General features: G+C 43.6%; 1 long non-coding RNA gene across 5 annotated transcripts in view; it reads right to left on the bottom strand.

Moving 5' to 3' along the window:
- The window catches only part of LOC109495764, a 70,443-nt gene that overhangs the window by 9,105 nt on the left and 35,649 nt on the right, over positions 1-25,689 (bottom strand). For 3 of the 5 annotated variants that reach the window (XR_006591751.1, XR_006591750.1, XR_006591749.1), the window contains exons 4-6: positions 13,770-13,973; positions 12,998-13,088; positions 6,859-6,963 (exon numbers count right to left, since the gene is read on the bottom strand). This is a non-coding gene — a long non-coding RNA (uncharacterized LOC109495764). Of the gene's footprint in view, positions 1-6,858; positions 6,964-12,609; positions 13,089-13,769; positions 13,974-25,689 lie in introns of those variants that run through there. The other 2 variants (XR_002739187.2, XR_006591748.1) reach the window with 1 other exon arrangement.

Genomic DNA, 25,689 nt, shown 5'->3' with positions numbered 1-25,689 from the left:
ATGAATTCTAATCATTGTTTTCAATTAAGCCAAAGTTTCCTCAAATGAATTCTAATCATTTTTTTTCAATTTATATCAGCTCATGGAGCTAATCAATTCAAAAGTTTAAGGGAGAATTGAGCAACCTGTAAGTGATATTTGACTTTATGGGAAATGGTAGGAGCTTTCTTTGACTAAAACGCAGCCAACAGGGACTTACATACAACGAATTGACTTTCACTTCCAGCTAAGATGGAGTAGCAAGGGCTCGAATTGCCAGCCCACTTGAAACGACTAATAAAGGAAACAAAAGACGTGAACCGGTAACTTTCAAAACATTGGGCATCATGTGATAAAGGGAGATGATCCCTGAGAGACAAGAAAGGAAGCAGGCTCAACAACTGCTCGGCTTACTTCCTGGACGGAGTTTCCAGGCTGCAGCCTGGGGCAGGGGAACCCATGGACACACAGCGTCATGCCGTCTCCCTGGGTCAAGGAAATGGAGCTCGGAGTCGGCCAAGGCATCTTTATTTTGCTGAGGTTAAAAAATCTGGAGCTAAATAAAAAATTGAGCATGTTAAATAGAAATACGGGCAATATGAGGAAAATAAAATTTGAATTTCCAAAGATGAGAACCAAAATGTCTGAGATTTAAAAATTGCACTGGTGAAATTAATAATAGTCTAGCTTTTCAGAAGAAAAAGTTAACGAGCTTGAATACATAGCAATAGAAAGTATTCAAGATGAATCACAGGGGAAAAAATAACTAAAGAGAAACGAACTCAGCATCAGTGAGCTGTGGATCAACTTCAAGAAGCCTAAAAGACGTGTAGTTTGAATCCCAGGAAAATGGAGGACAGATGCGAGACCAAATTAATATTTGAAAAAATAACGGCCGAAACGTCCAAGTCTTATGAAAACTATAAACTAACAAATCCGAAAAGCTCAACGAGCTTTTTGGCACAAGGGACATGAAAACTACACCAAAGCACGTTACAACAAAATTGCTTAAAAGGGGAGATAAGGAGAACATTAAACACAGCCGGAAAGGGGAGGGGGGGGGGGAGAGAAATTATATACACACACAAAAAAGAGACATCAGACTTCTCATTAGAAATCATTCATGCCAGATGACACTGCAGCTACATATTTAAATTACTCAAAGAAAAAAGTTGTCAACCTAGAATTCTATATCCAGCAAAAATATTGTTTTAAAAATGAAGGCAAAATAAAAACTTGTTTAGGCACACAGAAGCTGAATGAACGCCTCCTACCCCAATTTTCCTTCTGCTTTTTCACACGGAAAGAAAATGAAACCAGATGGAAATCTGGATCTGCGCAAAGAAAGGAAGAGCTCCAGAAATGAGCATTGCGTGGAAAATATGCAAGCCTTTTATTCTTTTTGTTTTTATCCTCATTCACCATTATACAATGAAAATCAGTGCCTGCCCAGAAGGCTTTGAAGTATATTGCCCATGTGAAATCTACCGTTACAAGATAGTAGGAAATGATGAGAGTAACTATTAGAAATTGAGCCCCAAACTTCTAAACACTGATGACATAAATATGCCACTAGATCAGAAAAACTTGATTATCTTAGCAGTGAATATTTTTTTTTTAATTTTTTTTTCAACGTTTATTTATTTTGGGGACAGAGAGAGACAGAGCATGAACGGGGGAGGGGAAGAGAGAGAGGGAGACACAGAATCGGAAACAGGCTCCAGGCTCTGAGCCATCAGCCCAGAGCCCGACGCGGGGCTCGAACTCACGGACCGCGAGATCGTGACCTGGCTGAAGTCGGACGCTTAACCGACTGCGTCACCCAGGCGCCCCTTAGCAGTGAATATTTTAATGATTGAATTGGGTAAAGTCAGGCTAATTAAAGAAAATATGCAGACGTCAATCATTATATAAAACATGATTGAAAAACATGACGTTGCCAACTCAATTTTCTACGATAACTGTCCTTCACTTACCCTGTTCCAGCTATATCATGCTTTCCCTACTCTGGCAGAATGTCTCATAGCCTGCTAGACTCTTAGTTCCTTGTTGGAACTTAGCTTACAAATGCAAAAAAAAAAAAAAAAAAAAGATGGTGGAGAGAGAGAGATGCAAAGCTAATGCCAAATTTATTCTCTTATGGTTTAAAATTCACACTTTCTCATGGCACCTGGTTGGCTCAGTCGATAGAGCATGCAACTCTTGATCGTAGGGTCATGAGTTCGAGCCATACACCGGGTGTAGAGATTACTTAAAAATAAAATCTCTGAATAAAATAAAATTCACACTTTTTCTTAAATTTGGACTTAGGAGGTAAGGCAAAAAAAAAAGTTTTTAATCATGGGGAATGATTATGTATTTATACTTCCAGTTACCATCACTCTTCAACATTCCCGTTGCTTATTTATGCTCTAAGGGACTTATTTGACGTCCGCAAAGGGTCTTAGACTGTCTTCAAGCATGCCACACATTCTGCGCGAGGCCAGAACATACTAACTTACCCAAAACAGAAATTATTCTTTGGCTTTAATTGTGGTTTGTTTCTGATTTTTCTTTTCAACAGAGTGGGTGTGTATGTATGTGTGTATGTGTGTGTGTTCAGATATGTCAACTTATATACAGTAATGTAAGGCAAATCGCATTTTTCACGTTGTAACAACTGTGAAATCAGAATGCACTAGACAATCAAAGGATCTTAGATTAATTGAAATACAGGAATACTCAAGGCACATCATGAAAAATGCCAGCCTCCTGTTTCACACCACCCTACCCCTGAAGTCTATTCCCCACAGGCAACCACTTCTTACTTTTTAAAAGTTCCTATAGGTAATTACCCGTATATTTTAAATGACGTACTTAACATAGCTATCGTTTTATTCTCTACATTAGGTTTTATCTGGTTTTGCTCTGCAAGGGAAGAAGGCATTTCATCTCTCTTAACCATCACCACCACCTCCTTCTCTTGCCAATATGCTCTTCCTTTCCCAATATAATTGTGGTAGGCAAGATTCTAAGACATGCTCCAAGGCTTTTTTGCCCATGGTATGCATACCTTACATAATTCCCAGGACTGTGAAAAATGATGTATTTTACTTCCATAATTAGGTTATGTTGCAGGACATGTTGCAGGATAAAGAGATTATCCAGGTGGGTCTGACTTAATCCCCTGAGCCTTTTAGAAGTGTAGAGTTTTCTCTAGCCAAGAACAGAAGAGGGGGACAGACAGATATACTCCAGCTATCCGAGAAGGAAGCAAACACCCATGCTGTGAACTGTTGGTGGGAAGGTGTGGCCTCTAGGAGCTGAGAACAGTCCTCAGCCAAAGACTAGCAGAAAAACAAGGACTTCAACCGTACAGCCACCAGAAAATTACTTCTACTAGCAATCTGAATAAACTTCATTGGATTCTTTGCCCAGACCCTCCAAAAAGGAACACAGGCCAGCTGATACTCTGACTTGGGGCAGTGTTGGTGAGGATGTAGAGAAATTTAAATAAGGAACAAATCAATTACGTAGCTGTATCACACTTTCTCATTATATCAATATTTAGCATTTATGTTATTACGGGTCTATGAATATTATTCACAGGTAAGCCATGTAGTACACTACAATTACATTTCATTCTCGAACAAGTTGGTTTCCCTGGAGTCAATAATTACCCAGATTTTTCTTTCGTTACTATGCTTTGTATTTGTCACTAATTCTCCTTCAAAATGTTCATTGTTCAGAGAAGCAGATTAGGCCATCTATTAATTTCATATTTTTGTCAAACATCACCCTTCTGGAGCCTTCTAACCTTCTGCTCAATCTGGGCTGATTGCTTTCTACCTAAACAAATTTCATCTCCCTTCACTGTTATACTGGAATGCCCTCTCTCCCACGTTTCTTGGATTCCTTGTTTTGCTTTCTTGGATTACTCTTTTGTTTTAGAGAAACCCCGTTTTTAATACCTTCCTGCGAAAAGGACCTTGGAGATCATTTTTTTCCTTTTTCCTTTTTTTTTTTAAATTGTGAGAACAGTTAACATGAGTTAACATGAGATCTTACCTCCTAATTTTGTAGGTGTGTGATACACTATTGGTAGCTATAGGCACAATGTTGTAGAGCAGATCTGTAAAACTTGCACAACTGAAACCCTACGCCCATTGAACGGCAACTCCCCCTTCTCCCCTTCCTCCACCTTTTTTTATTCTTCTCTGTCAAAGTTTTTAAGAACTTCTCTGTGTCCCCAGTGTTCTGACATTTAACAGCGATGTTTAGTGTGTCTTTCTAATGTGCACTCACTGGGTCCTTTTAATTTGGAAACTTACATCCTTCATTTGTATTGTTTCTTAGACAATTTCCTCCCTTCTGTTTTCTCTGATCTTTCTTTTTACAACTATTACTTCCCGGCCTGGTCATTTAATTTGATCTTTTCTTTCATATTTTCTGTCCATTTACTTTTTGTTCTATTTTGTAGATTTCTTCAACTTTGTTTTCCAACCCTCATATTGACCACTAATATTTTGCTTCTTAATTTGCAAACGCTCTTCCTGTTCTCTGAATGGTCCTTTTTAAGTAGAATGCTATTCCTTCATGACAATGTGTTTTTCTATATTTCTGCGGGTATTATTTTAGAGAGATTTATTTTTAAGTGTGCGTTGCTTGCTTACATTGTCTTTCCTTCCTCTGAGTTCCCATTTTCTGATGTTGTTATTGGTGGTGGTGTTGTTGTTCTAATTATAGTCTCTATTTTCATCTTAGAGGCTTTTCTCAAATGCCTGGTGTCCCTTGATTATTCTTTCCTATGTATGAGTGAAATATTAATTTTCTTTAGAAGCATTTTTGTTTTGAAGTCTTCTTCTCATTTGTGAGTTTCATTATAGGTGGAGACTTGGTCGTCCCTTGGGGAACCTCTCAGAGTTGTGTGTCTTTAGCTCTTCTCTCTTCAGCAAGTTTCCCCAAGGACAAAGCATTCTGTTCCCTGCCAGGAGGGTATAGCCCTGATTATACACATTCCAAAAGCTGCTTCAGAAAAGGAAGCTGGGGATATCAATGGTTGGTATGTAAACCTTTACTTAATCCTCCTGATTTCTGTGTGATGCCCCCTTCCACTGCTATGCCTGGTATGCTTGAACAGGGCCTCTCCCTTCCTGCCTACCCTGAGAATCAACTGTGAGTGGTCTAGAAATTAGGGGACGGCAGGAGCCTGGCTTCCAAGGTTGGTGAAGAAGATCCGGGGCTCTTTATTCAGACTGGTGCCTCCCATTTGGGATTCTCCCCAGGATTCGGAGCTCACTTTTTTTACTGGTTCTTCCTGCCAACAGGTGTTTAATTTTCAACTCTTTCCACACTGCGGCTTTTTACCACTGGTCTAGTCACTTTCCAGTTTCCAGATTTTGTTCTTTTCTTATCTCTTGTAAGTTTACTCCTTTTTTTTCTTTCTCGTCACTTTAGTGGCATTTCAGTGGGAAAAAAGCATCACGTTTAACCAGAATCTCTTAGATATCGATTGACTAGAAATCTCCCTCTATTTGTCATTACATCAGCTCCTAAATGTGAAGGATTTTATTTTTCTTATTTTTTTTTTATTTTTTTTAACGTTTATTTATTTTTGAGACAGAGAGAGACAGAGCATGAACGGGGGAGGGGCAGAGAGAGAGGGAGACACAGAATCCGAACCAGGCTCCAGGCTCTGAGCCATCAGCCCAGAGCCCGACGTGGGGCTCGAACTCACAGACTGTGAGATCGTGACCTGAGTTGAAGTCGGACGCTTAACCGACTGAGCCACCCAGGCGCCCCAAGGATTTTAAAGCATAAGAATATCATTATTACTTTCTTTTAGCACTTACAGTGGATTTTTTTTGTTTAGATTTTCTGTGTACTTGTATAAATTTGCCAAGGATTCTGGAATTTTCATGATAACTAATATGAAAGAGACCAAGCTGGGAGAATACTTCCCCGAACACCTGCTCTCTCATGCATATACACCATTTGGTATGTCCAGGTATATGCATGCCAACCTTCCAATTCCTCAGTGTTACCCTCTTTGAAATGGCCAGAGGTAGAGTAGGCAAGGCCTGCCAGGAGTGATCTGGGGTGTGGCAGGTGTGACAGGGAGGCCTAGCTCCTACACAGCCCTCCTCCTCCTTCACTTATGGCTGTTGGGCTAACCCTGCCCCCAAGTCTGGTCTCTGACAAGAATGATCGAAGATACCCCAAGTGAGCATCAAGCCAGTCCTCCTATAACTTGCCTTGCCCTGCCCCTGTCCCCAGGTGGAAGAAAAGCAATTCTGCCCCAGCCCTTTTTTACATGCCGTGCTGGTAACTGAGTCCAAGTCCCCACCTGGTAACCTGCATCATGTCCCAATTTATGGAAAATTGGATCGGGGCTAGGTTTCCGCAGAAGCCGCAGTGTGGTATCTCTCCTGTGCCTGCCCACTCGTCCACTGGAGGGCTTCCAGATCTTACTTCCTCCTGGGCAGCCTCCCTGCAGCGGTTAACCTGTCCATGAGTTAGGACACCGTCTACTCCCAAACTTCCCTAATCAACTTGCTAATGCATGAACTGTTCTCCACTCCTTGACGTGAGCCATTTAAACCCCTTGGCTGAACAAATTCATGCAGTCTGTTCATGAGGGTTGCATTTGAGGGGGGAAAGGAGGCAGTTCAGGGACGTAGGGTTTGAAAGAGGGACAAACGGAAGCCAAAGACTCAACCCGTCGCCTCTTCATAGCTTTAAAACCAGCCCTTCCCACCCACTTCACAAACTGCCCATCTTGGGTGATTGACCCCCACTAAACTGCCTGAATCCTGTGGTCGCCCTTCTGATGATATCACCTCTGAGCTTGGGGGTTACTCTTATTTCTCCACACGTGTCTCAGTGTTAAGAGTTTCATACCTGGAAGGCTGGCGTGTCCAGTTTACTGACTTTCCATGGCTCCTATCCCAGGACAGTCGTGGCATTTATCAGTCCAATTCTCCAGTCCGTAGCACTGAGGTCACTCTGCCAAAAAATCCACAAAGACCCTAAGGGTAAGCTCATTACCACCCTTCCACTGTGGGTGGCAGTGAGGAGGTCTCTCTCCTACGTTATGTCAGGGGAGACACCATTACTGCCTTCAAATTAACAACGCTTGGCCTCAGTTTCCCTCCTTTTTAAATGGGTGTGCTAACGTGTGACTCACAGGGAGTTGTGAGGAGCAAATGAGAAAATGTGATCACAATGCCCAGCGCGTGTCTCACACGTATTTGACGAGCCGTAGGTGTGAATTCACAGACTCTCTCCCCGCGGCCAAGGGAGGAAGAAGACGCCTTTGGGGAAGCCACTGGAGGCATCGCCGGAAGGTCGAGGGGGGCACCTGAAGAGGGCACCCTGCGCCGCGGAGGGTGAGGATTGTTGATTCCAGACAAGATCCTCCCTTCCACGTCCACCCGCCCAAATTCCAAAGCCTGTAAAAGCACTAAGGGACCATCCGCCTGGAGCCACGCAGGAGCTTCCTGACCTAAACAAGAAGGCGCTCTGGGCCTGCAGAAAAAGCAGGGCCGGGGTGGCTGTATTTCAGCAGGCCTCCCGACCTCTGAGTAAATAAATGTGCGGAACAGATACAATCAACATTTTCTCTGGGCCTGAAATCAGATCTGCAGAGGCCTCCGTCCCTCTGTGCCGGGCAGACTGTAATTACAGGATATGTTAAATTTTCTTTATAGCTAGTTCTGATGGTCGCGAGGTGACCACACCAGCCCGTCCAGCGCCCCGCTCTGGTCTGCTGCCACTGGTAATGACAACCAGATGTTTGTCTGAAGTTAATCATCAATAGGGCTCTCGCCCCAGAGTCAAGAAGGGCTCACCATTTGCTTGGAGAAGCCGTGTAAAGTGGTGATAAGCGGGGGTGGCCTGCAGCCTGCCGTTGGGACTGCCGCTCCAGAGGGAGATAAGCCATCTGACACCCTCCGAGGCGACTGAGGGGAGAGCAACTGACCAAAGCCAAAGTTTACCCGGCGCGCGAAGTGTCTCTGGGAGTCGCAGCCCTTCCCTGAGGTGCGGGAGAAGGACTTCCAGAGATAGGGCAATTTGGATAGCTACGGACGTCTTTGCTGAGAATCCACAGATCTCACTCAGCCTGCGGACAACACTCTCCTGGGATTCCCGAGCAAAAGTCTTTTCCTTTTAGGGGCAGCGCTCCTCTCTGGCTGAGAAATTGTCATATGATATGTACATCAACGAATGTATAATTGAATCACTCCTGTTAGCGTCTAACACGGCAAGTCTGAGTTCGAACCGGTAACAGCGGCATCCGTACTTGTAATTATTAGAAGAAAGCACGGACACCGGGATTCTGATTAGAGGTATGAGCTAAGCCCCTGGCATCTGCACTTTTGATGAAACCCCCAAGTAATTCTCCTGCAGGGATATGCCTTTTTTTAAAACTCCTGAACCAAACTAGTTTGGAGACGCAGAGGGAAGAAGTGTGGACGGCTCTTTTCCCCAGTCTTAGAACCACAAAGACTCCAGCGAAAGTCACTCTCTGCCCGGGTCTGTAGCGTCTCAGCCCGAGCACTGCCCCCAGACAGTGCCCCAGTCTAGGAAAGGGGGTCCGATCCATTTCAACGTGATTGTTTCAAGGAATCAGGGATTTTTATCAGGAATGAGTTGGATGTTCTGGCAAACTAAATGTCATCAAAAAGTCCTATGTTTTCAAAAGTTTCCCAACTCGGAAACTTCTGTGTAAGGTGTCTGCTGATTCTTTTTTTTTTTTTTTTTATTTTTCTTATTTGAGTAGAGTTGGTGCACGATGTTACATTAGTTTCAGGTGTACAACATAGTGACTTAACTTCTCTATGCTTCCCACAAGTGTGGCTACCATCTCGTATCTGTTAATTCTTTTCTTTTTTAATTTTTTTTAACGTTTATTTATTTTTGAGACAGAGAGAGACAGAGCGTGAACAGGGGAGGGACAGAGAGAGAGGGAGACACAGAATCGGAAACAGGCTCCAGGCTCTGAGCGGTCAGCACAGAGCCCGATGCGGGGCTCGAACTCACGGACCGCCAGATCATGACCTGAGGGGAAGTTGGACGCTCAACCGACTGAGCCACCCAGGAGCACCATCGTATCTGTTAATTCTTGAGGAACTCATTTGTTTCCTCGAATTTTCTCCTCACATTTACAATGATCATAGTCAGTACTCGCATTTACCAAATATATTTGCTTTGCTTTATACGGTATTTACTTTTCCATTTGGTGCACACCTCTTTCTTACAGGTGCCCTGATTTAGAGTAACACATTAAACATGGGTGGGGGGATATCCAAGCCAAAATATTATTCTTATTCTTAAGTCCAGACAGCCCGGGAAATTCTCAATTGAGTACTGTTCTGTAAGTACTGCTCTAATATGAAATATTATATTTCATATAATTAACTTCCTTTATAGTCATGGTTTAGGGAATAACAACTAGTGTGTCCCTAAAAATCCAACCCAGTCCCAGAGTTTAAAAACACTTCTTGTTTTTCTGGGGCCCCTGGGTGGCTCAGTCAGTTGAGCACCCAGCTCTTGGTTTCAGCTGGGGTCATGATCTCAGGGTCGTGGGATCGAATCCCACATCAGGCTCCATACTGAGCATGGATTCTCTCTCTCTTTCCCTCTGCCCCTCTCCCTTGCTCTTGCTCTCTCTCTCAAATAAAAAATATATATATTTTTTTTTGTTTTGTTTTTCTGGATATAATAATGTATGGTTGTAAGAAACTCAAACAATACAAGAATGAACTAAGTAGAAAGTGATAGTTGTCCGAAAAGAGATTGGAGTTAGATTCGGAGTAAGAATCAAGAGTGTCTGTTACACATATTACTGAGTAACTAATACAAAGCTTATGCATTTTAATCAGGACATTTGATGCCACCATCAAAATGGCTTTCTCAAAAAGTATCATCTTCACAAAGATCAAAACTCACCCTCTAATATTCCACCTATTCCACACCTGGACTCTCTAGCTCCCTTTTCTGCTTTATTTTTCTCCATTTCCCTTAATACTATATAATATAATAAATATTTATTAATTGTTATTTAGTGTTTGTTCACTGCTGTTATTATTATTTATCGTTTGCTTCTTTATTCACTGCTGTATCTCCAGCATGAAGGACAGACCAGATTCATAAAAATTATTGCTCGATAAACAATCAAAAGTCGAATGACTACATTCAACTCAGGTGCCATCGTACTCTGAAGGCTTTGCTCATTTCTGTTATTCTTGACTCGAACTTACCGGAAAGTAACTTCCTTTCTTTGGGCTTCTATTTCTGCACTTCTGCAGTTACATTTTTCACACAATTACAACACGCTGACCCTACCAAAAACCATGAGGCCGCCATTTGAGGGCCAGTGCAAGGCCATTTATATCTTTATCCCCAGTGCTCATCTCCAGAGCTGTCTCCTGTCTCCTTGTTAGTGTGACAGTGAAGAGACTGAGGAAAGTAGAGCGTAGCTAATAAGACTGCTGATTTGATTAGAAAAGTACCAGAGCAGGGAAAGAGCCAAACCATATATATATATATATATATATACACTTTTGTGTGTATATATATATATATATATACTTTTGTACATGTCTATATGTGTGTGTGTGTATATATATATATTTATATAGTATACAGTATAGTATATAGTATAAATATATATATACTTTTGTTATGGGATGGGATAGAGTATAACTTTCCATCCAAGCCTCAGATAAAACCTAAGTAGGGCTTAGGGCGCCTGGGTGGCTCCGTCGGTGAAGCATCTGACTTTGGCTCAGGTCATGATCTCACAGTTGGTGGGTTCGAGCCCTGTGTTGGGCTCTGTGCTGACAGCTCAGAGCCTAGAGCCCACTTCGGATTCTGTGCCTCCCTCTCTCTGCCCCTCCTCCACTCATTCTCTCTCTCTCTCTCTCTCTCTCCCTCCCTCTCTCAAAAATAAATAAATATTTTTTAAAAACCTAAGCCAGGCTTTATTTTAGCCTAATATGGAAGGTGATGTGGAATCAATGTGTGCCAGCTCATGAGAAGCATGCTGGTTGAATTCCTGGAATGCTAGGTTGTCCCTGGGTTTCAAAGATCCAGCTGCTATCTTCACTTCTTTCCAAAAGACCTCACCAAGTGACCAACAGGCAACAGAAAATATGATGCATCTAGTTCAGTATTTAAAGATTCACTACAAACGGATAAAGAAGATGTGGTGGTGTCTACAATGGAAGAGTATTCAGCCAAGAGAAAGAAGGAAATCCTGCTATTTGTCACAAAATGGATAGACCTTGAGGGCATCATGCTAAGTGAAGTAAGTCAAATAGAGAAAGACAAATATTGTATAGTATCACTCGTATGTGGACTCTAAAAAAGTCAAACCTGCAGAAGCAGAAAGTCGAATGGTGGTTACCAAGGGGCACCTGGGTGGCTCAGTCGGTTAAGCGTCCGACTTCGGCTCAGGTCACGATCTCACGGTTCGTGAGTTCAAGCCCCGTGTCGGGCTCTGTGCTGATGGTTCAGAGCCTGGAGCCTGCTTCTCATTCTGTGTCTCCCTCGCTCTCTGCCCCTTCCCTGTTCATGCTCTGTCTCTGTCTCTCAAAAATGAATAAACATTTAAAAAAAAAAAAAGCCAAAGAGTGTCAAAGATCCACCAAGCTCACCCCCTGAGTTCTCTACCCAAAACTCTCTACACATTAAGAATGACTGCTCACTGCACATGAGTCTCCCATCCATTCATCTTCAATGAGTTAAAGTATAATTAAGTGCATTGAACTCCCACTTGACGCCTTGCACTTTGGTGAATAATAATTTCATATATATGGGGCGCCTGGGCGGCTCAGTCAGTTAAGCTTCCACCTTCAGCTCAGGTCATGAGCTCGTGGTCTGTGCATTCAAGCCCCCCCGTCAGGCTCTGTGCTGACAGCTCAGAGCCTGGAGCCTGCTTCGGATTCTGTGTCTCCTTCTCTCTCTCTCTCTCCCCTTCCCCGCCCACACTCTGTCTCTCTCTGTCTCAAAAACAACTAAACACTAAAAAAAAAATGTTTAAAGAATTTCAGATATAAATGTCCACTTAACTCAAGTGTCCGTGACGTATGCTGTTCTTTCTAGACCTCCTTAGTGGAAGTTTATCGGTTTGCCCAGTTGATGCAAGTTTATGCTCAATTATTTACGGACTAGTTTACATACTTCCAACTCACCTCCAACTTCCTCTTCAGAAAATGAATCAAGCTAGGTTCAAGTACTCCTTCTATTTTTTCTAGGAGTTTAATTTTGTAGAGCAATTTTAGGCCCACAGCAAAATCGAGAGAAAGGTACAGAGATCTCTCATATACCTCTTGTCTCTACAGGTGCACAGCCTCCTTCCTTACCAGCATCACTCACCTGAGTCAAGGTCTTTTTTTTTTTTAACATTTATTTATTTTTGAGACAGAGAGAGACAGAGCATGAATGGAGGAGGGTCAGAGAGAGAGGGAGACACAGAATCTGAAACAGGCTCCAGGCTCTGAGCCATCAGCACAGAGCCTGACGCGGGGCTGGAACTCATGGACCACGAGATCATGACCTGAGCCGAAGTCAGACGCTCAACCGACTGAGCCACCCAGGCGCCCCCTGAGTCAAGGTCTTAATAACAGCATAATAACGTTTATGGCGTACTGACCACAAAATCTCATTTATTGTGCACAATAACCGAGGTAAACAGTAGTATACCCTTGTTGCTTTTATGTAAATTGGCTCAAGATCCGTGTATCTAGAAAGTACCTGTGGTGCTATTCAAAACCAAAGTTATCTGACTCAAAAGTTGTTTGGTTTCCTCAACATCACCAAGAAGACAATGTCTTTCCTCGCTATACTGTATTTCCCCGTAATCTGGTGTAGGGGCGTCTAAAACAGGACATTTAGCCTTCCGTGTCAACAGAAGAGTACAGGGCACTCCATTTATGGCGTAGTGTTTTGTACGGTCATGACAAGTAAAGCACTGTTCTTGCCATCGTTAGGAAGGATTTTATCCCACCCTCTCTGGTCCATCCATGGGCTCCACCTTTCCAGGCCTGTAGAGATACTTCTAGTCTTCTTTGTGGCTTCAGTGCTGAGTCTGAAATTGATCTCAATTCTGGGAACATTAGGAACACCTGCATGCCAATGAAATGCAAACATTAATCAAAACCAAATGTAAAAGATTCCAGGGTTGTGTGTCATCTGTATCATCCACTCTGTTTCTCTCTCTCAGGAGGAATGATTGAGAGTTGATTACAAGTTCTTTTTGATGATGCTGCTAAAAACCGTTTGAAAAACATCATCCCCTCTGTTCACAAGATGGATTATATTGGGCAACATGAAGTCATGATTATATGGCACTAATTTTAGCTAAGTCAGACGTCTTCGTGAAGGCATTGCTCATGCCTGTCAACCACTGCTAACTGAGTCAAAGTTCACCCAACTTTGGACAAAAGGGGAAACAATCAAACCCCCCCCCCCCGCCCTGTCTCTGTGAAGGAGCTTATCAAGAGTAAAACCAAGCCTGAGGCAGACGGGTCATTTCATTTCTAGATCTCACGAATTCTGCTGCCTCCCTTGGGGTGCCCCCACAGCATCCCACTCTCTGCTGGCTTTTCAGTAACACAGGCAGGGTGGAGACAAGTGAAGCTCTTTTGTGGTCCCCTCCCTTCCCTTCCCCCAACGCCTTCAACAAGGAACCTGGTTTCAAGGACTCGTGATGTTAATACACCACGTGAGGCCTCCCTCACAGTTTCCTCCTCTCCCAAATTGGAGCAGATCTTGTCATTGCTCCTCTATGATCTGCTTTGAATTACCTTGTAATCCTGAAAAACATGTTGTAATGTTCCAAGACAGCAATGCCCCCAGAGCTCTTTCAGAGTCTCAGTGCTAGATGGATTGTTTAGCAGTTGGATTGTTTAGTTGGTTGTTTTTCCATTCGTTATTCGTTGAAGACTGAGAAGTTTGGAAGGGGATGTCAACCACTCCATTTCTAACAGTTCTAATTCCTAATGGATTTGCTATAAGGTAAACAGACACAAGTTATGATGATTTGCCTTTGATCGGGGCCTCCACATCCAGCCTTCAAGTAATTTATGAACACTGATGAAGACTACCCACGTGATGAGGTACCATACTGTTCTACAGGTATTTCCTCATCCCTGAAGGTGTTTGATTCAACGGAACAACGGGAGCTCAGACAGTCATCTTTCTTCCCCAGTGACAAGAACCATGATTTCATTCCTTCCAACTTTTCAGATCCCCTGGAAGCTAAAAGAACGCTGATGACTGGTGAGTAGGCAGAATCTGGGTCCGTTGAGAGACCCTGGGATTAAGGCTAGATTCAAATCTCAGCTTTGCCATTTACTGTATGAGTGAGACCTTGGCTGATGTTTCTTAACTTCTTCACGGCTCAATTTCCTCATCTCTAAAATCGAGGTAATTATAATAACTACTTCTCAGAGTTTGTGTGAACCTCAAATAAGTGAATTGATGTGAAGCTTCTTTGTACAATGCTAACCCAATAGCGCTTGTAGGGGTGAGGGGAGCCTTTAAAAGTTTGATTCTAACGTCACCTGTCAAGGTTGGCAAGGAATTGTCATTTTCAGCATTAGTTTAGAGACACAAATGAAGACCATATGGCTCATAAAATTCCTTATGTTCTTTCAGCCAATCTGTCGCAGCACCTGCTAACAAATGAATCCAGATATTTAGAGCCAGTCTTTCGGGCCACAAGCATCGTATAAATGTGCAGCACCTATTATATGCGCACGTCTAGGCTAGATTCTCTGCGGGAGACACTGGGAGAAGCAGCAGCTACAGATACCAAGAGTTTTGTATCTTGTTAAATTCAATCCAATTAACTCAATCAATGAATCAACCAGCACTTACTGGAACATTCTACAGGCCCAGTCCCACCAAGGCGCAGCAGCAGAGACATTTCTGCTCCATAGGAATTTGACACCTGAATCATTTCATGGCTTCCTTACCCTTAAAAATGGGGAACAGAAGTTATCATAAGGCTATTAATAATAGAAGGCAGGAATCTACCTGGAAATGAGGAAGCAGGCTTCACCAAAAGCAGACTGGAAGGTCAGTCATTACCTCAGGAGCTCCAGGACAGGATTACCACATGTTCCTCACTACCAGAGCTTGGAGGCTCTGGTCCTTAAAGAAGACAATGCTCGCTCATGTTTCAGTCAAGCAGAACCCTCCCGTTCATTCGGCATGGAGTGCCCCTGTTTAAGGGAAAGTCTGCTTTCCCCAACAAGGACCGTGGACGAGTTTGGTTTGCCCCACAAGAGGCTGCCATAATAGTCCTCTTTAGAAAATGACCTTTTTCCCCTCTTTCCCACTCCCAGCTGGCGGGGGATGGGGGGCTGCTGCGGATTGTAGCAGGCACTGTCCAGGTCCTTGAGAAGAAGGACTTTCTGGAGGGATGTAAGTTCCACAGAAAGCTCTAGAAAACAGGGAAATCATGAGGGAAAAATGATTTTGTGGGTCAGAAAAACAGCCCAATGGACTAGAAAACTTGGGGGACAGTTTATCAAAGAGGTGGGGAAGAAACTGAGCCTTGAAGATGTGGTGACCCCAGATATCTAAGAAGCTGGAGACGTTCCAGGCAGACAAAACTGGTTGAGCCACGACAAGAGTCCCAAAATGAGCTTCTCCGTAAGTATACAACTCCCTTAAGTGCAGCAGCTGGGACTCACTATGTCTTTTTTAAAGTTGGGAATAAAAGAGCAAAGGGAAAGTGACCACTTTGATTCTGTGAAGGAGTGACTTTCTCTACTGCTAGATATTGATATATGTACCTAATAAAGCTGAAAGTATTTTTCTAGACTCATCCGCACTCTGAAGGAGGCTTTCTTCATTCTGGTGATAACTTTTCTCCCTTCCCAGGGCTTGGCCTTCTGATACCATTCCTAAGAATAATAATAGCGAATTATAAAACTAACATATATATAGACAACCTGAAGTTCCGTATGTGTCTCATCTTATGTAATCACCATTATATAATGTGTATTGTAAAAGGAGACTTTACAAAGCGAATCATTGCCAAGAGAAGGAAGACGTTCCCCACCCCCACCCCCACCCCTACCCCCGCCCCGACAAAGAAGTAATATTTAAACTGAATTTTCAAATACGGTGTAGGAGTTCTCCCGGTAATCAAGTCTGGGAAAAACATTCCAGGCAGTGGGGTTGGCATCAAAGAGACAGGAACAATCATGGGACGTTCCAGAAAAAGCAAGCGGTTCACCAACATTAGATGATAGGGTCCTTGTGGGAAGGGGTAGAGTTGGGACCAGACACGCTGGAAGAAGTCAAATTGTGGGGAGATTTACATGCAGCATTTTGTCAAAATGCAACAGGAACGCATAATGCGCTTTAACAAGGGAGAGGCTTTATCTTATCTCATCTCATCTTAGAAGATTTGGGGCAGCGTGGAGCATGGATTCACGGAGCAGGGAGACCGGAGGTCGGAGCAGCCAGCTAGGAGGCCATCACTGCAGTTATCCAACTGAGAAAAGGAGGAGAAAGAGGGTCGGCCTCAGTCAAGAAGTGTCTGCCCTCTAAGGCTTAGAACCAAAGAGGACTGGAAAAGCTAGCAAACAAATGCCCGTTGCACCCGGCTGTGGATGCGTGAGGCCAAGGGGACGGTAGCTAGAGTTGTTGCTGGGCAAGTTCAGAAGAGGGAGTGTTTCTTGCTTGGGGACTCCAGCAAAGCTTCCAGAAGGGATGGTATTTGAGTTTCATAGCAACAAACGAGTAGGATTTTAATAGACAGAGATATTTTGAAGAGCATCCCAGGAGGGAACAGCAAATGCAAAGATTTTAAGCGTGGAAAGCATGAGGCTGGTTGGGGAGATAACAGACAAAAACACACTCAAGGGCCAGCCTGCCATGCTGTCCCAGCCATCAGAAGCCTGGAGCAGGATGCTGTCAACTCTCTCACTCAGGCTGGTAGACCCTCAGTAATAACCCTTTCCTGGCAGGGGTGGAAGAAGTGATCTAAGTCTTTATCCCAGAAAACCACAGATAATAGCCTGGACGTGTGTGCTCAAGGGCCTGGAAGAGCATTTCCTCAGCAGCGCCCAGAGCGAGGCAGTGGGATAGACGCTTCGTCAAGAGGAGTTTCTGTTACAAATCTGTTAGGCTTTCTTACACTCCATTCCCAGTTTCTTTTGGGCCAGTGGTCCTGCCTGTCCCAGCGCTTTGTTGTCCTGAGTCTTCTCCTCAAATTGTTTCAATAACGAGGCTTCCATCCACAGCAAAAACCAAATGGCAATGCACGGACAGTGGCCGTGACAGTAACTCAAGTCTCCAGCTTGGCGGCAGCTTGGGGATCCCCGTCTGGGGACTCCCTGCCTCCCCACCTGGGACTGGGGGCCCTGTTCCCACCTCCCGCCCCCCACCTCTCTTGATTCACTGGCAGCCCAGAAAGCTGTTTAACAGTAAGTGAAACATTCCTCCTTGAATTCTCAGATGTATGTGATCTGAAAAAAAATAAGAGAAGAAAATATCCTGAGGACGTCAGAGGAAGAGAAATGTGGACAACAGATGCCGCTATTTGGTTTTGTCCCCGTTTTATCTTTTAAAAATACATAAAACATGAATAACTAGAGAGAAATAGTTCCAGCTTTTGGTAAAGTCAAAAAAGGGGTGTTTTATTGTTTGGGTGGCGCCTCTTCCATTGTAAGTTGTTTGGCTACTCAACGCACTTCACGAAATTGTAAAATTCTGGTGCAGGACTAGAACTCCAGAGGTGACTCACTCCAGTTCCTGGTTTTTTGGTTGAAGAATGAGCATCCAGCCTCAAAAAAGCCATTTTCCTTTTATACTTAGTCTAGAAAGTTCCCCTGTCTGCCATGCTGGCCTCGTCGTACCATTAGGAGGGTCTAAAAGGTGTTCTTCTGTACAAATGCTCATCCGTACGAGTACTCATTCGTTGCTTTTATTCATTTCCTAATGACTAATTCGTTATTCATGCTAGATGCTCTGCGGGACAGTGGAGATGCAAACACGATTCCTGAGTGTCATTTGTATGACGGTGTCAGCGTAGAGGGCGGGATGCTGTCGCAGAATATCCAGAAAACACCTTAAGCGCGTGGAGGGTGAGAGGGACTGGTGAGAGAGAAACTAAACCAGGCTGAGGATGAAGTCGTGGCAGGACTGGCATCATTTCAGCTTACACAGTAGGAATATCTAACCGTTACAACATTTGTGTGTCGTTCTTTAGGGTTTGTTTTTTTTTTATTGAAATTTAAGTTCGTTAATGTACAGTGTAGTCTTGGCTTCAGGAGTAGAACCCAGTGATTCATCTCCTACGATGATGCCAGTGCTCATCCCAACAGGTGCCCTCCTTAATGCCCATCACCTATGTAGCCCATCCCCCCACCTATCTCCCCTCCCCTCCAGCCACCCTCAGTTTGTTCTCTGTATTGAAGAGTCTCTTATGGTTTGCCTCCCTCTCTGTTTTTATCCTATTTTTCCTTCCCTTCCCCTATGTTCACCTATTGAGTTTCTCAAACTCCACAGATGAGTGAAATCATATGATATCTGTCTTTCTCTGACTGACTTCTTCCAAAGGATGTCCAGACAACCTCCTCGTTGATTTTCCCAACAGTCATGTGAGGCAGGTCTTATTATTATGCTTGGCTTGTACATAAGAAATGGAGGCCCGAGTTTTCAAAAATAGTAGGTGACTGACTTCGAAGTCAAATTTGGACCTCAGGGCTTTAGGACTCTGGCTCTCTTCTCTCCCGGACATGGCCTGGCTTTTATTTCAGGAAATAAATTAATACTGTGGAGCATCTCGGGGGTCAGGCACTGTGGTTTACGTTTGGTGTGGGGGGAGAGGGGCGGTGGTTACAGAAATGAGTAAACTTTCAGAATCGTATAGTCTAGGAGAGGAAGAAACACAGAATCATACACGAAGAGAAAATGTGTTTGTTTTTCAGACCTGAGGGCACAAATCAGTACAACAAGCAGCCATTGGAACAGGAGTCCAGGGAGGGAGACGTCACCACATCATGGGCTAACGTGGTGTCGCGAGAAGGACGGGCCAATAGGGCTTGCTGCTTGGATGCAGAAGTCAATTAAGTGGGGAAGAAAGGAAAACCATTCATTGCTTGTGCAAGTGGTTGGAAGCGTGGGCTGTGGGGTCAATCAAAGGCACATTTACACCCCAGTCCCATCTCTATGTGGTGACTTTGAGGAATTCCTTCAACCCGTCCAACCATGTAAGCATTCAGTGAGATCACCCCATAAAGCATTTATCACAGTACCTGGAATTCACCAATTCTGAATAAATGTTGGAGATTGTGGTGGTGGTGACATCATGGTTAACACCATCACCTTCCACCTTGGCACTCTCAGACACCCCCGAGAGGGTCTCTCAGGCCACCCCAACACCGCTCCCGGCCATTCACGCCGGTGCTAATCTACAGGCGTCTTATGAAAATATGGGGCTCTCTACTCATCTCCCCTCCTGTCTTCAGTCTTCTGTGCCTGACTCTTGCAGAACAACACGTCCACAAAATCATTTTTCCCTCATGATTTCCCTGTTTTCTAGAACTTTCTGTGGAATTTACATTCCCTCCAGAAAGTCTTTCTTCTCAAGGACCTGGACAGTGCCTGCTACAATCCGCAGCAGCCCCCCACCCCCCGCCAGCAGATAGGAGTCAGGGGTACCCCTAGGACTGGTCTGCTCTCCCCCGGAGGTTCTCTCTCGGTCTGCTATTACTTACTGCATAACTCTGGGCTGCGTTATTAGCAGTCAAAGCTGTAGGGGACCCAGCTGCCATGAAACAGACACAGAAAGAAAAAAAACGCGAAGCCAAAAATGATGTACTGTGGCTGAAATCTGTGAAGGAGGCAGTGTTTCTATTTAGAGTCCTCCAGCCCCCCCAGCGGGCCTCCATATACCACTCCCCCCCAGCCCCCGCCCTAGGCTCCCTCAGCCTCCCCCTACCCTCCAACAAGTTGTCAACTATTCCCTGAAGGAGAAGCCAGAAAGTGTGCCAAAAAAAAGGGCCTTGGCTGGGAGTCAGGACCCTGGGGTCCGAGTTCAATTCTGCCAACGATGAGCTGTGGGAACTTTGGCAAAGGATTGAATTTTTCTGAGCCTTCATTTGTAAATGACTAGACTAACACTCCAGCCCTAACCCTCGGTGATTGTACCGCTGTCCTTGTTCCTCAGCACATATTTGATAGATGCACACACACACACACACACACACACACACGCATGTGCACATGCACACACACAATCACTCATCAGTGAATTCTATGATTCTTAGCTCTCATAACAGTTACCCAGCTGTCCGTTGGATGTTAAGAGCAAAAGAATTTCTATATTAATACTGTGGACAAAGGTCACTTTCTGTAAGATACAAAGTCTGATTCAAAATTATAAGAAAAAAGGGGAAGCTATAAACATAAAAACGTGGGGGCACTGGGGTGGCTTAGTCAGTTGAGCATCTGACTCTTGATCCCAGGTCATGATTCCAGGGATCAAGCCCCGAGTCAGGCTTTGTGCTCAGCAAGGAAACTGCTTGGGATTCTCTCTCTCTCTCTCTCTCTCTCTCTCTCTCCCGCTGCCCATCTACCCAACTCGTGCTCTCTCTATCTCTTTCTCTAAAATAAAAATTAAAAAAATAAATAAAAATGTGAAGACAAGATGAATAGGTAATTCACACAAAAGAAGGTATAAATAGTAATAAAAAATTGGAAATTAATATCTACAGATTAATAAATAAAATATATACCATAAATATAATAGAAAGTAATAAAGTAATAAATACAGGTCAAAATAATATTGATATATTAAGACATATTATAAACTCCTATTAATCAAAGCAGACACTTCTGCATCGGGAACAAAGAGATCAATGGGACAGAATAGAGAACTCAGAATTAGCACGCATTGTGGGTGTGTGAGTATGTAGGTGACTGGGCGCACACTTAGCATGTGATAAAGACAACAACACAAAACAATAAGGGACCCCTACATATAAATCCCAAAGAAGTCCATAAGTGTGCCTGGACAATAATGTCTCCCATGACATTGTTTACAGTTGCAAGCAGTCGGAGACAAGCTAGTTTTTGATCACTAGGGTAATGAATAAGTTACGTGCAAGAAATACATGCTACGGCATAATGTGCAGTAATACGCGAAAAGGCAAGAATAAATCTCAAAAGATACACGGCAAGCGAAAGACAAAATGAAAGTTAGAATGCAATTCCATCGATGTATGGATAAAACGAAGAATACATCACATGCGTACACAGAACCACACTACATAGTTTGCAAGAGCACACATTCAGGGACGCATTAGAATGGTCTTCTACCAAGAGTACCCTGGTGAGAAGACAGGCAAGAAAATACAAACCTCCGGGCAAGAAGGGATTTAAAGCAGGGACTGAGGTGCACTCAAAATCGTTGGAAGGGCTGGAGGCGTGAGGGGCAGGGACGACCACCACTGGTTCCCTAGTTCACTACCAGACTTCAAAAAACAAGAAGTTGATACAGTCACCCTTAAGGACTGAGGAAGTGCCACCAAGGGTTACAACTGCGTTAGCACTGAGGCAGGTGATTTATGGGAGAAGCCCTGAGGTTGCTGCAAGATCTCAGATCTGCCAAAGCCCACACATCTGCTACAACAAGGAAGGAAAAATAACATGTTCCTAATTCGAACGAGGGCATCTCTCACCAGTGAAATGTAAACTAGAACCTTCTGACCGTGGAATCTGGAACACGTGAGCTTCTAGCTTAGCGACGCAGGGAGCACTTAGAAGGGCAGAGGAAAGTTGCTGAACAACAGACATTCTTCTGGCTGCCCGGGACCCATTCGCACCCTTCTGTATTTAACTTCCAAACAACAATAGTATGAGCATCACACTCTCTGCCTCATGTGATGCTATTACCCCTCATACAAATAAAGTGGCCTTCATCCTTTCCACAAAGAGGTTTCCAGGTCTACCATCATCATTGCAACCATTGTCTAGTTCAACCACAATCCTTCTATCGTTGAGTCAATCTAAAGACATGTACTTAATCACCAACAGCATACCTTATATAAAATACTAGGGGAAAGGAAGAGGGAAGGTGGAAATTCCATACTGCTTAACATAGACAAAGACATACACCTAAGAAAATACGAATAGCTGCTACAGTCATCATGTCTAAAACCGATCCCAGGACTATAGTTGGTATTTTAACTCATATTCCAGTACTTATTCCATGATCTCTTTGTCCTTCAATAACCACTTCCACTGGCCGTAGCTCTTGATCTAGTATAGTGAGCCAACACTCTATTCCTGAAGGGCCGGAACCCTTGGTGGCCCTGTCTGTGTTGGGTTACTATCGTCTTCCATTACATTTTTCACTGGCAAGAAAGTACCAGCAGGCACCCCTAATTCCCCCAATCCACATATATGCTTTCTGACTCTGTTTTAAAGTAGTAACCCTATTATATTGGAGGATTGGTAGCTTTAGACAACACAGGAACCCCCCCCCCCTTCTGTGTCCCTTGGTTCGGTGACATGAGGAGAGCAAAGTGGAGAACCTTCCATTTCATTGTCATAAAAACTAAAGACAAGAAAAAAATATTGAAAGCAGCCACAGCTTTCCTGTTGGGAAAAAACAATTTGAACGACAGTTAACTTCATAACAGAAACCATGTAAGTCAGCAATGAGTGGCTCAGTATTTTTCAAGAGCTGGAAAAAAAAAAAACTCTCAACACAGAATCTTGTAACTAGTGACAATATCCTTCAGGAATTAGGGGAAATCAAGACATTCGCAGGTAAAGAAAAACTAAAAGGTGTCCCCAGTAGACCTATCTTAAAAGAATATCTAAAGGACAGTCTCTAAACATAAGGAACATGATAAAAAAGGAACTTTTGGAAGATCAAGAAGGAAGAACAATGTAAGAAAAAATATGGGTGGGGGAGACTTGGTGGCTCAGGCAGTTAAGCATCTGACACTTGACTTTGGCTCAGGTCATGATCTCAGGGTCGTGGGATCCAGCCCTGCATTGGACTCTGTGCTGACAGTGTAGAGTCTGCTTGGGATTCTCTCTCTCTCTGCCCCTTCTCTGCTCGTGGTCTCTCTCTCTCCCTCTCTCTGTCTCCCCTCTCTCAATAAATAAATAAATAAATATTTAAAACAGAAGAGGGGCAGCTGGGTGGCTCAGTTTGTTAAGCATCCAATGCTTAACAGCTCAGGTCACGATCTCACTGTTCATGAGTTAGAACCCCATGTCAGGCTCTGTGCTGAGAGCTCCTGCTTCGGATTCTGTGTCTCCCTCTCTCTCTGCCCCTCCCCCACTTGTGCTCTGTCTCTCTGTCTCTCTGTCTCTCTGTCTCTCTCTCTCTCTCTCTTTCTCAAGAATAAATACACATTTAAAAAAAATTAAAATAAATAAATAAGAAAAATATGGGTAAATTACTATAGGCTTTCCTCCTCCTCTTCCTCCTCATCCTGTATTTTCTGAATTATGTCTGATGATTGAAGTAAAGATTATAACACTGTCTGGTGTGGTTCTAAATATACATGTTTATATGTATGTAAATATATGTGGAGGAAAATTACTGAAGAAATGTCTTTCTTGGATGGGTGAGAATAAGGGATATCTAAAGACACGTAAAATACTTCACTCAAACTGGTGGAATGATGACACCAGTAGATTGTAATGTCTCTTTGGAATATTGAGAAAAATATTTATAATCCATACTTGGTGTCAGGGGACCTGCCCCACACTTCGTTCTAAGGATTCTAGGTCCACAAACGTGGTTAAGAATGGAAAGTGGATAAAGGGGGGCACCTGGGAGGCTCAGTCAGCTGAGCGTTCCATCCGACTTTTGATGTAAGCTCAGGTCATCGTGTCACGGTTCATGGGATCGAGCCCCCTGTTGGGTTCTGTGCTGACAGCACAGAAACCTGCTTGAGATTCTTGATTCTCTCTCTCCCTTGCTCTCTGCCCCTCCCCTGCATTTTCTCTCTCTCTCTCTCTCTCTCTCTCTCTCTCTCTCTCTCTCTCATTAAATAAATAAGCTTCAAAAAAGAAAGAAAGAAATTGGATAGGGCCATAACTCCCTACTATGGTGACTAAAATGAAGATCTAAAATATTTTCATTTATGTACATCAAGTAAGATTTGTACAGCTTCCCTCCTATTGGTTCATAGGGAAACATAATCAATGAAAGATTACTGAGGGTCAAACCAATATTACTAACTTTAACCCTGCATCCCATACTGATAATCTGCTCACTTGGTTTCTGTTGGTTGAATGTTGGGTTTTGGTCTCTGCTGTTTGGGAAGAAGTGCATTTCAATGGCAGCACCTCCTGTCTTCATTCCCAACATTCAAAGTCACTACAGAGCTTTCAAAGAAGGCAAGTGCTCCCCTCACCAATATATTTTGTTATGCCTTTCTGAAGGAAGTGTCCTTTGGAGTCTTTCCAATGACCCAGTAAAGAAAGAGGTAAGTGAATTTTGGCATCTCAATTTATTTTCTTTGGGACAGAGTTAAATCCAGGCTTCAACCTGTATCAGTTAAGCTCTGCTGCATAAACAATATTTCACAAACCACAGATTAAAACTGCAAACACTAGGGCTCCTGGGTGGCTTAGTGGGTTAAGCATCTGACTCTTAGTTTCGGCTCAGGTCGTGATCTTAGGGTCGTGAGATTGAGCCCTGTGTCTGGCTCCACCCTGGGCTTGGGATTCTCTCTCTCTCTCTCTCTCTCTCTTTCTCTCTCTCTCTCTCCCTCCCAAAATAAATAAATAAATAAACTTTTTAAAAGCTGCAAATACTATTTCTGTGATTCCCTGGGATTATTGGGCAGTTCTTTGGGTTTAAGGATGAATGATTTAGGATAACCTCATTCATATATCCAAAGATTTGCCTGGGATGGTTGAGACTTTTCTCCAGGTCTCCAAGTTATCACTCACCCACCAGTAGCTAGTAGCTAGTAACCTAGCCTAGCCTAAGCTTGTTTAAACGGTGGCAAAATGGTTCCCACCAGCGGGAGAATGCAAATCCCAACACACACGCACTTTTTAAACCTCTGCTTTGATGTTTGCTAATGTCCCATAACCAGAGCAAGTTACATTTCAAGTCCAGATTCAAGAAGCGGACAAACAGCGAAGTTCTTTTGATGGTGAAGTCCCATTACAAAGGGATGGGTATACAGGAGTGGGAAGAACTATTGAGTAAATTTTGCAAACAAATCATTACAGAATCAACCAACAGAGAAAACTCAAGAGCCGTCCCCAGCGGCTGAAATGGACACACTGAACCCATAATCTTTTGATAATCCCCCCAAACCAATAACTTTAGCAGATTTCATGTTTGTTTCGATCTCTCTTGTAATGGGGGCGGGGGAGGGGGGATCAAGGAGCATCAGCCATCTCTTCCCCTTGTACTTATACTTGGACTTATCCCTCTGGGACAGGCTGGGCTCTGACCTGAGTTACAGGTCTATAGGTAATCAGGAGTGGCAGGAGCAGGTTTTGAGGAACACTAAGATCCACTTATAAGGGAATTGTTCCAGGCAGTTCCAGCAAGCTTGCAGACTTTTCCAGCAAGCCTAGCCTCCTCAGATAAGGGAAGAGCTGCTGGGAAGAGGGTGCCAGTTAGATGTGAGCTTTAAGGTAATCAGACCCGCCCACCCTTTCCCACGTGTTCCCAATTCACTTTTTATGGTGTCTCCCTTTGCAAAGCAATGTCAT

Source organism: Felis catus, chromosome F1 (assembly GCF_018350175.1).
Source record: "Felis catus isolate Fca126 chromosome F1, F.catus_Fca126_mat1.0, whole genome shotgun sequence".
Lineage (NCBI taxonomy): Eukaryota > Metazoa > Chordata > Mammalia > Carnivora > Felidae > Felis > Felis catus.
This window is presented reverse-complemented; position numbering and strand designations above follow the sequence as displayed.